The sequence below is a fragment of the Trachypithecus francoisi genome, unplaced genomic scaffold (genome assembly GCF_009764315.1).
Source record: "Trachypithecus francoisi isolate TF-2019V2 unplaced genomic scaffold, Tfra_2.0 Contig00137, whole genome shotgun sequence".
Classification (NCBI taxonomy): Eukaryota; Metazoa; Chordata; class Mammalia; order Primates; family Cercopithecidae; genus Trachypithecus; species Trachypithecus francoisi.
In genome coordinates, this window is record NW_022680485.1 from 213,128 (window position 1) to 221,537 (window position 8,410).

Genomic DNA, 8,410 nt, shown 5'->3' on the forward strand with positions numbered 1-8,410 from the left:
GGAAAACTTAAGAAATAACCTAACATGTAGTTCCTCAAAAATACTCAGATATATTTTTATATTCCCCCAAAGCAATGGAAGAGCAGGTATACCATGCAGTACCTTATAAGCCATAAAGAGGAGTTTAGTTCTCAAGGTACCCTCAAAGGAAAACCACTAAATAGGAAGTAGAGTCCTTAGAAAGAATTTAAGGATACGGGACAAAAATGCTCCTACTTGAGAGCTAGAGAAAAAAAAAATGGCTTTTTAGGAAATCTTTGCATTGAAGCAGAGCATCCCATACCACATTTTAAGGTCCGGCATTCTTTTTGACCTTTGAACCTCTCGTCTGTGTTATATGCTTCATTCATGCTTACCTACCTGAGTTTTAGACTACTGTCTCATGTCTCTTCACATTCTAGGGCTCTTTTATTTGCTCAAGGCAGGAGATCAGATCAGAGTTAGAGACAGCAAGGCCTGTTTTGTTAGAAAAAAGTAACATGACTTGCTGGCATTCTCCAGTTACCAATCTAGTACCATGTTCAGTAGAGAAAATACTATGAAAGATTCTAGACATTTAATTCCAAAATATGGTTTTCTGATAGAACCTTTAGAATATTTAGAACATATTTTACATTTCTGGGTCCGCAGCTCCACTATCCAATACTAGTGAATTTAAAATTGGTCCTGGATATTAGTTTTTATTATTTGGGCAACAATATTTATTGCCATTGAATTTCTAGAGATGGGGGTGAAACCCCATCTCTACTAAATATACAAAAATTAGCTGGCCGTGGCGGTGCACATTTGTAGTCCTAGCTACTCAGAAGGCTGAGGCAGGAGAATCACTTGAACCTGGGAGGCAGAGGTTGCAGTGAGCCAAGATCAAGCCACTGCGCTTCACCCTGGGTGACAGAGCGAGAATCCATTCCCCTCCCCAACCAAAAAAAACACCAAACTATCCAGGCAACAAAGAACATGATGAATGTAATTGTACCTCACATTTCAATACTAACACTAAATGGAAATGGCCTATATGCTCCACTTAAAAGACAGAACTGCAGAATAGATAAGAACTCACCAACTATCTGCTGTCTTCAGGAAACTCACTTAACACAAGGACTCAAATAACGTATAGGGATGGAAAAAGGCATTTCATGCAAATGGACACCAAAAGCAAGCAGGGATAGCTATTCTTATATCATACAAAACAAATTTTAAAGCAACAGTGGTTAAAAGAGACAAAGAGGGACACTATATAATCATAAGTGGCCTGATCCAACAGGGAAACATCACAATCCTAAACATATACGCACCTAACACTGGAGCTCCAAAATTTATAAAACAATTACTAATAGACATAATAAATAAGATAGATAGCAACACCATAAGAGTGAGGGACTTCAATACTCCCAGTGACAGCACTAGACAGGTCATTAAGACAGAAAGTAAACAAAGAAACAATGGATTTAAGTCTACCCTGGAACACATAAAGTTAACAGATATATACAAACATTTAATCCAACAACTGAAGAACACACATTCTATTCAACAGCGCATGGAAGTTTTTCCAAGATAGATCATATGATAGGCCATAAAACGAGCCTCAATAAATTTAAGAAAATTGAAATTACATCAAGCACTCTCTCAGAGCACAGTGGAATAAAACTGGAAATCAATTCCCAAAGGAACTTTCAAAACCGTGCAAATACATGGAAATTAACCTGCTCCTGAATGAGCATTGGGTCAAAAACAAAATCAATATGGAACATAAAAATTTTTCAAACTGAATGAAAATAATGACACAACCGATCAAAACCTCTGGGATACAGCTAAGGTGGTAAGAGGAAAGTTCATATCCCCAAATGCCTACATCAAAAAGTCTGAAAGAGAACAAACAGACAATCTAAGGTCACATCTCAAGGAACAAGAACAAACCAAACTCAGCAGAAAAAACGAAATAACCGTGATCAGAACAGAACTAATTGAAACTGAAAGAAAAAAATAAAAAAGGTAAATGAAACAAAGAGCTGCTCCTTAGAAAAGATAAATAAAATTGATAGGCCATTAGCAAGATTAACCAAGAAAAGAGGAGAGAAAATCCAAATAACCTCACTGAGAAATGAAACAGGAGATATTATAACTGACACCACTGAAAGGCAAAAAAATTATTCAAGGTTACTATGAACACCTTTACACACATAAACTAGAAAACCTAGAAGAAATGGATAAATTCCTGGAAAAATGCAACCCTCCTAGCTTAAATGAGGAAGAATTAGATACCCTGAATACACCAATAACAAAGAGTGAGATTAAAATGGTAATGTAAAAATCACCAAGAAAAAAAGTCCAGGACTAGACAGATTCACAGAATTCTACCAGATAGTCAAAGAATTGGTACCAATCCTTTTGACACTGTTCCACAAGATAGGGAAAGAAGGAACCCTCCCTAATTCATTCTGTAAAGCCAGCATCACCTTAATACCAAAACCAGGAAAAGACAAAACCAGAAAAGAAAACTACAGATTAATATCCTTGATAAACATTGATGCTAAAATTCTTAACAAAATACTAGCTAACCAAATCCAACAACATGTAAAAAAGATAATCCACCATAATCAAGTTTGTTGCATACCAGGGATGCAGGGATGGTTTGACACACACAAGTCAACAAATGTGATACACCACATAAATAGAATTCAAAACGAATTCATATGACTATTTCAATAGATGCAGAGAAAGCATTCGACAAAATCCAGCATCGTTTTATGATTAAAACTCTCAGCAAAGTTGGCATACAGGGGACACAACTTAATGTAATAAAATCTATCTATGACAAACCCACAGTCAAAATAATAGTGAATGGGGAAAAGCTGAAAGCATTCCCTCTGAGAACAGAAAAAATAAAGGATGCCCACTCTCAACACTCCTCTTCAACACGGTTCTGGAGTCCTATCCAGAGAAGTAAGACAAGAAATAAACGGCATCCAAATAAGTAAACAGGAAGTCAAACTGTACCTGTTTGCTGATGATAAGATCATTTACCTTGAAAACCCTGAGGACTCCTCCAGAAAGCTCCTCAAACTCATAAAAGAAGTCAGCAGTTTCTGGATACAAGACTAATGTAAAAAATCAGTAGCTCTTTTATTCACCAACAGCAAGCAAATGGACAAATAATCAAGAACTCAACCCCTTTTACAATAGCTGAACAAAAATAAAATACTTAGGAACATACCTAATGAAGGAGTCGAAAGAACTCTACAAGGAAAACTACAAAACACTGCTGAAAGATATCATAGATGACACAAACAAATAGAAACACATCCCATGCTCATGGATGGGTAGAATCAAATTTGTGAAAATGACCATACTGCCAAAAGCAATCTACAAATTCAACAGAATCCTCATCAAAATACCACCATCAGTCTTCACAGAGTTAGAAAAAACAATTCTAAAATTCATATAGAACCCACATAGCCAAAGCAAGACTAAGCAAAAAGAACAAATCTGGAGGCACCACACTACCTGATTTCAAACTATAAGGCTGTAGTCACCAAAACAGCATGGTACTGGTATAAAAACAGGCACATAGACCAAAGGAAGAGAGAACCCAGAAATAAACCCAAATGTTTACAGCCAACTGATCTTCAACAAAGCAAACAAAAACATAATGTGGGGAAAGGACACCCTTTTCAACAAATGGTGCTGGGATAATTGGCTAGTCACATGTAGGAGAATGAAACTGGATATTCATTTCTCACCTTATACCAAAAATCAACTCAAGATGAATTAAGGCCTTAAACCTAAGACCTGAAACTATAAAAATTTGCAAGATAGCATTGGAAAAACCCTTCTAGGCATTAGCTAGGCAAAAATTTCATGACCAAAAACCCAAAAGCAAATGCAGTAAAAACAAAGACAAATAGCTGGGACCTAATTAAACTAAAGAGATTTTGCATGGCAAATGAAACAGTCAGCAGAGTAAAAAGAGAACTCACAGAGTGGGAGAAAATCTTCACAATCTATACATCTGCCAAAGGACTAATATCCAGAATCTACAGTGAACTCAAACGAATCAGTCAGAAAAGAAAATCCCATCAAAAAGTGGGCCAAAGACATGAATAGACAATTCTCAAAAGAAGATATACAAATGGCTAACAAACATTTAAAAAGTTCAACATCACTAATGATAAGGGAAATGCAAATGAAAACTACAATGCCATACCACATTATTCCTGCAAGAATGGACATAATCAAAATATCAAAAAACTGTAGATGTTGGCTTGGATGCAGCAATCAGGGAACACTTCTACACTGCTAGTGGACAGGTAAACTAGTACAGCTGCTACAGAAAAAAGTGTGGAGATTCCTTAAAGAACTTAAAGTAGAACTACCATTTGATCCAGCAATCCCACCACTGGGTAACTACCCACAGGAAAAGAAGTCCTTATTTAAAACATAGACCAATGGAACAGAGAACCCAGAAATAAACCCAAATACTGACTACTTGAAAAAGATACTTGAACATCCATATTTCTAGCAGCACAATTCACAATTTCAGACTCGTGGAACCAACCAAAATGCCCATCAATCAATGAGTAGATAAAGAAACTATGACATGTACATATATGTTGGAAAATTACTCAGCCACAAAAAGAAATTAACAGCATTTGCAATGACCTGGATGATATTGGAGATTATTATCCTAAGTGAATTAACTGAGGAATGGAAAATCAAACATATGTTCTTGCTGATATGTGGCAGGTAAGCTATGAGGATGCAAAGGCATAAGAATGATAAAATAGACTTTGGAGACTTGGGGGGAAGAGTAGGAAGGGAGAGGGATAAAAGACAACATATATGGTGCAGTGTCTCAGGTGATGGGTCCATCAGGGTCTCACAAATCACCACTAAAGAACATACTCATCTAACCAAATACCACCTGTACCCCAATAAATAATGGCACAGTGAAATTTAAAAAATAATTATTATACTCACAGACCAGCTCACATAATGAATATTCCATAAACTATTACACAGGCTGGGCATGGTGGCTCACACCTGTAATCCCAGCATTTTGGGAGGCCGAGGTGGGTGGATCACCTGAGGTCAGAAGTTCGAGACCAGCCTGACCAACACAGTGAAACCCTGCCTCTACTAAAAATACAAAAATTAGCTGGGTGTATTGGCGGGCACCTGTAATCCCAGCTACCTAGGAGGCTAAGGCAGGGGAACTGCTTGAACCCGAAAAGCAGAGGTTGCAATGAGCCAAGATCACACCATTGCACTCCAGTCTGGGCAACAGAGCAAGACTTCATCAAAAAAAAAAAAAAAAAAAAAAAAAAAAAAAAAAAAAGAAAGAAGAAAGAAAGAAGAAAGAAAGAAAGAAAGAAAGAAAGAAAGAAAGAAAGAAAGAAAGAAAGAAAGAAAGAAAGAAAGAAAGAAAAGGAAAAAGAAAAAAACTACTAAATAAACAAACAAAAAATTATGGGTCTAACATGAGTAACAGTCAAGTTAAAACAGATATTTTGCATGGGGAGATTCTGAAGCATAAACCAAAAAGTTATACGGTAATAAATTTAATACAAAGCAGAGAGCATAGATTTACGTTCAGTATTTTTAAGAATTTTTGTTTTTTTTTCTAGTAAATTAGACACCTTCTTAAAATGATTTATTTTGTTCCAATATTATTTTTTTTGGTTAAAAATAGTTTCAAACATACACTAACACAAACACACTACATAATTTATTTACATCTAAGATTTATCTTTAGACTAATAGATCTGTATATTTAATTCCATGTAAATCAATACTAAGAGCTCGTATGTGCTTGCAGCCAGAGGCCACATGTTCAAATAAAAATATATTAAAATTTTAAAAAATATTTATTCAGGACACAGAAATGTATGGATTTTACTTGGGTTTGTATATAATTTTCATTATGACCATAAAAATGACCCTGTAGTCAATAACAACTTAATTGTACATTTAAAAATAACTAAAACTGAAGAACTGAATTGCTTGTAATACAAAGAATAAATGCTAGAGGTAATGGATATCTCATTTCCTCTGATGTGATTATTACATATCACATGTCTGTATCAAAATATGCCATATATGGCATAAACATATACACATATTACATATCCACAAAAATTAAGAAAAATAAATTTGAATGTAAAAATAAGAATAAAATTTAACCTATAGGAACAATATTCTTTAACTTATTGGCCATTTAAAGCCACTGGCAAAAAGATTACTAGAGATCTCAGTCCATTATCTTACCAAATAGTGTATTATTACCATCTTTTACCTACACCACTGAATAAGGTGGAATAGGTTAAAGTTAGTGGCATAATGCTTCAATGAATTCACGATAGTATTTAACATGTTAAAAATGCTGACTTAAAAAGTTAAGTTCACACATAATTTATAATTTTAAAATATAATGTATATTATTCCATAAAAGTACAATATTACTAACTTAATGTTAACTAAATAAGAATGCTTTTCTTCGTAATGATGCAGAAAAATATTACTCTGAACACCTACCTCATGCATAACTCAATATTATGTTAACCCAAAGAGCCTCTTTACTTAAATTTTCATCATGTATCTTATATTTTAAGGTCCTTACACCTTTCCATAGAAAAGGTAATGCCTACCTAATAAAAAGATCGGGGGGGAGGAGGGAGGGATTGCATTGGGGAGTTATACATGATATAAACGTATGCACATGTACCCTAGAACTTAAAGTATAATAAAAAATAAAAAAAGAAAAAAAAATAAAAAAAATAAAAAAAAAATAAAAAAGATCGTATCTTTAATGTAGCAACAATTAGTCACATGTTTTCACATGTGAATACACTAGGAATGGTGAAACAGCATGAAGTCATTTAAGAGTTTAACCCATTATTCGCTTTTTAAAAATTCTGTATTTTCAAAAAAAAGTATACTTTGAATGTAATTATAACTCCAAAAAATATTCTACTTCTTTTAAGTTATACACAATTAACGTTTACACGAACTTTAGTTTGTATTATTTCCTATACTCACACTCTGATTTAGTGTAATGTCTAAAGTTTGAGTGCCCTAGATATTTCTACTGTGAATTATTCCCTGATATTTACATAGACTTAATTTTGGATTGAACATCTTTCATATTTAATGCATCTGCAAAAATATATTTTAGTATGAACTCTTTGGTGTTCTATAATTTGTAGTTTTTGAAAAAATGTTTTTCCAAGTTCAGCATATTTGCAGAGTTTTCTTCAATATCAACTCCCTGATACTGAGCAAAATTTTAATAACTGCCTCAGGGTTTTCCTCTAGTATAAAATGTGTACAATAAGCTCTGTGAAACAAGTAAAGGTATTACAACCCTCTTCATATTTGTAATGCTTTTTCAAAATAAATACTCTTCTGCACTTTAAAGACATATGTTCTTATCTTTTGATGGTAATTAGACTTTTAATGCTTTTATTTAGTATGAACTCTGATTTTGAGTAAGATGTGAGCAGGTATTAATGGTTTTTTTACTTTGTCTATATTTGTACATTTGTTTTCAAATATGCCTTCCGGTGCAGTAAGCTGTAAGCATTGGTTAGAAGCTTGGCCACATTGTTCACATTGGTAGTTTTTTCCCAGTATGAATTATCTTACCCACAATCAATTGCTGACAATCATTTAAAGTCTTTGTCACATTCTTCACATTTCTAGGATTTGTCAGGAGCATGATTTTCTTTGTTTAGAAAAGTTTGAGGTGCTGTCAAAAGCATTGGCACATCTTTCAGATCTGCAGAGTTTGTCTTCAGTATGAATAATCTTGTATCTATTAAGAATTGAGGACTTTTTTAGGCTTTCCATATTACTCACACTTGTAAGATTTCTCTCCAACATGCGTTATCTGTAGTAAGATGTAAGGACTGGTTAAAGGCTTTGCCGATTTTTTCCCATTTGTAGGGTTGCTGTCCAACATGAATTTTCTTATGTTTAGTTAGGGCTGAGGACCAGAAAAACACTTTGCCACATTCTTCATATTTGTAGGGTTTTACTCCAGTATGAAATTACCTTATGTTTAATAAAGGTTGAAGATAGGTTAAAAGATTTCCCAGGCCGGGCGCGGTGGCTCAAGCCTGTAATCCCAGCACTTTGGGAGGCCGAGACGGGCGGATCACGAGGTCAGGAGATCGAGACCATCCTGGTTAACACGGTGAAACCCCGTCTCTACTAAAAAAATACAAAAACTAGCCAGGCGAGGTGGCGGGCGCCTGTAGTCCCAGCTACTGGGGAGGCTGAGGCAGGAGAATGGCGTAAACCCGGGAGGCGGAGCTTGCAGTGAGCTGAGATCCAGCCACTGCACTCCAGTCTGGGCGACAGAGCGAGACTCCGCCTCAAAAAAAAAAAAAAAAAAAAAAAAAAAATTTCCCAC

General features: G+C 35.0%; 1 protein-coding gene across 6 annotated transcripts in view; it reads right to left on the reverse strand.

The window, feature by feature from the left end:
- LOC117064905 (zinc finger protein 91-like) overlaps positions 1 to 8,410 on the reverse strand; it is a 338,773-nt gene that overhangs the window by 151,049 nt on the left and 179,314 nt on the right. The window lies entirely within an intron of this gene.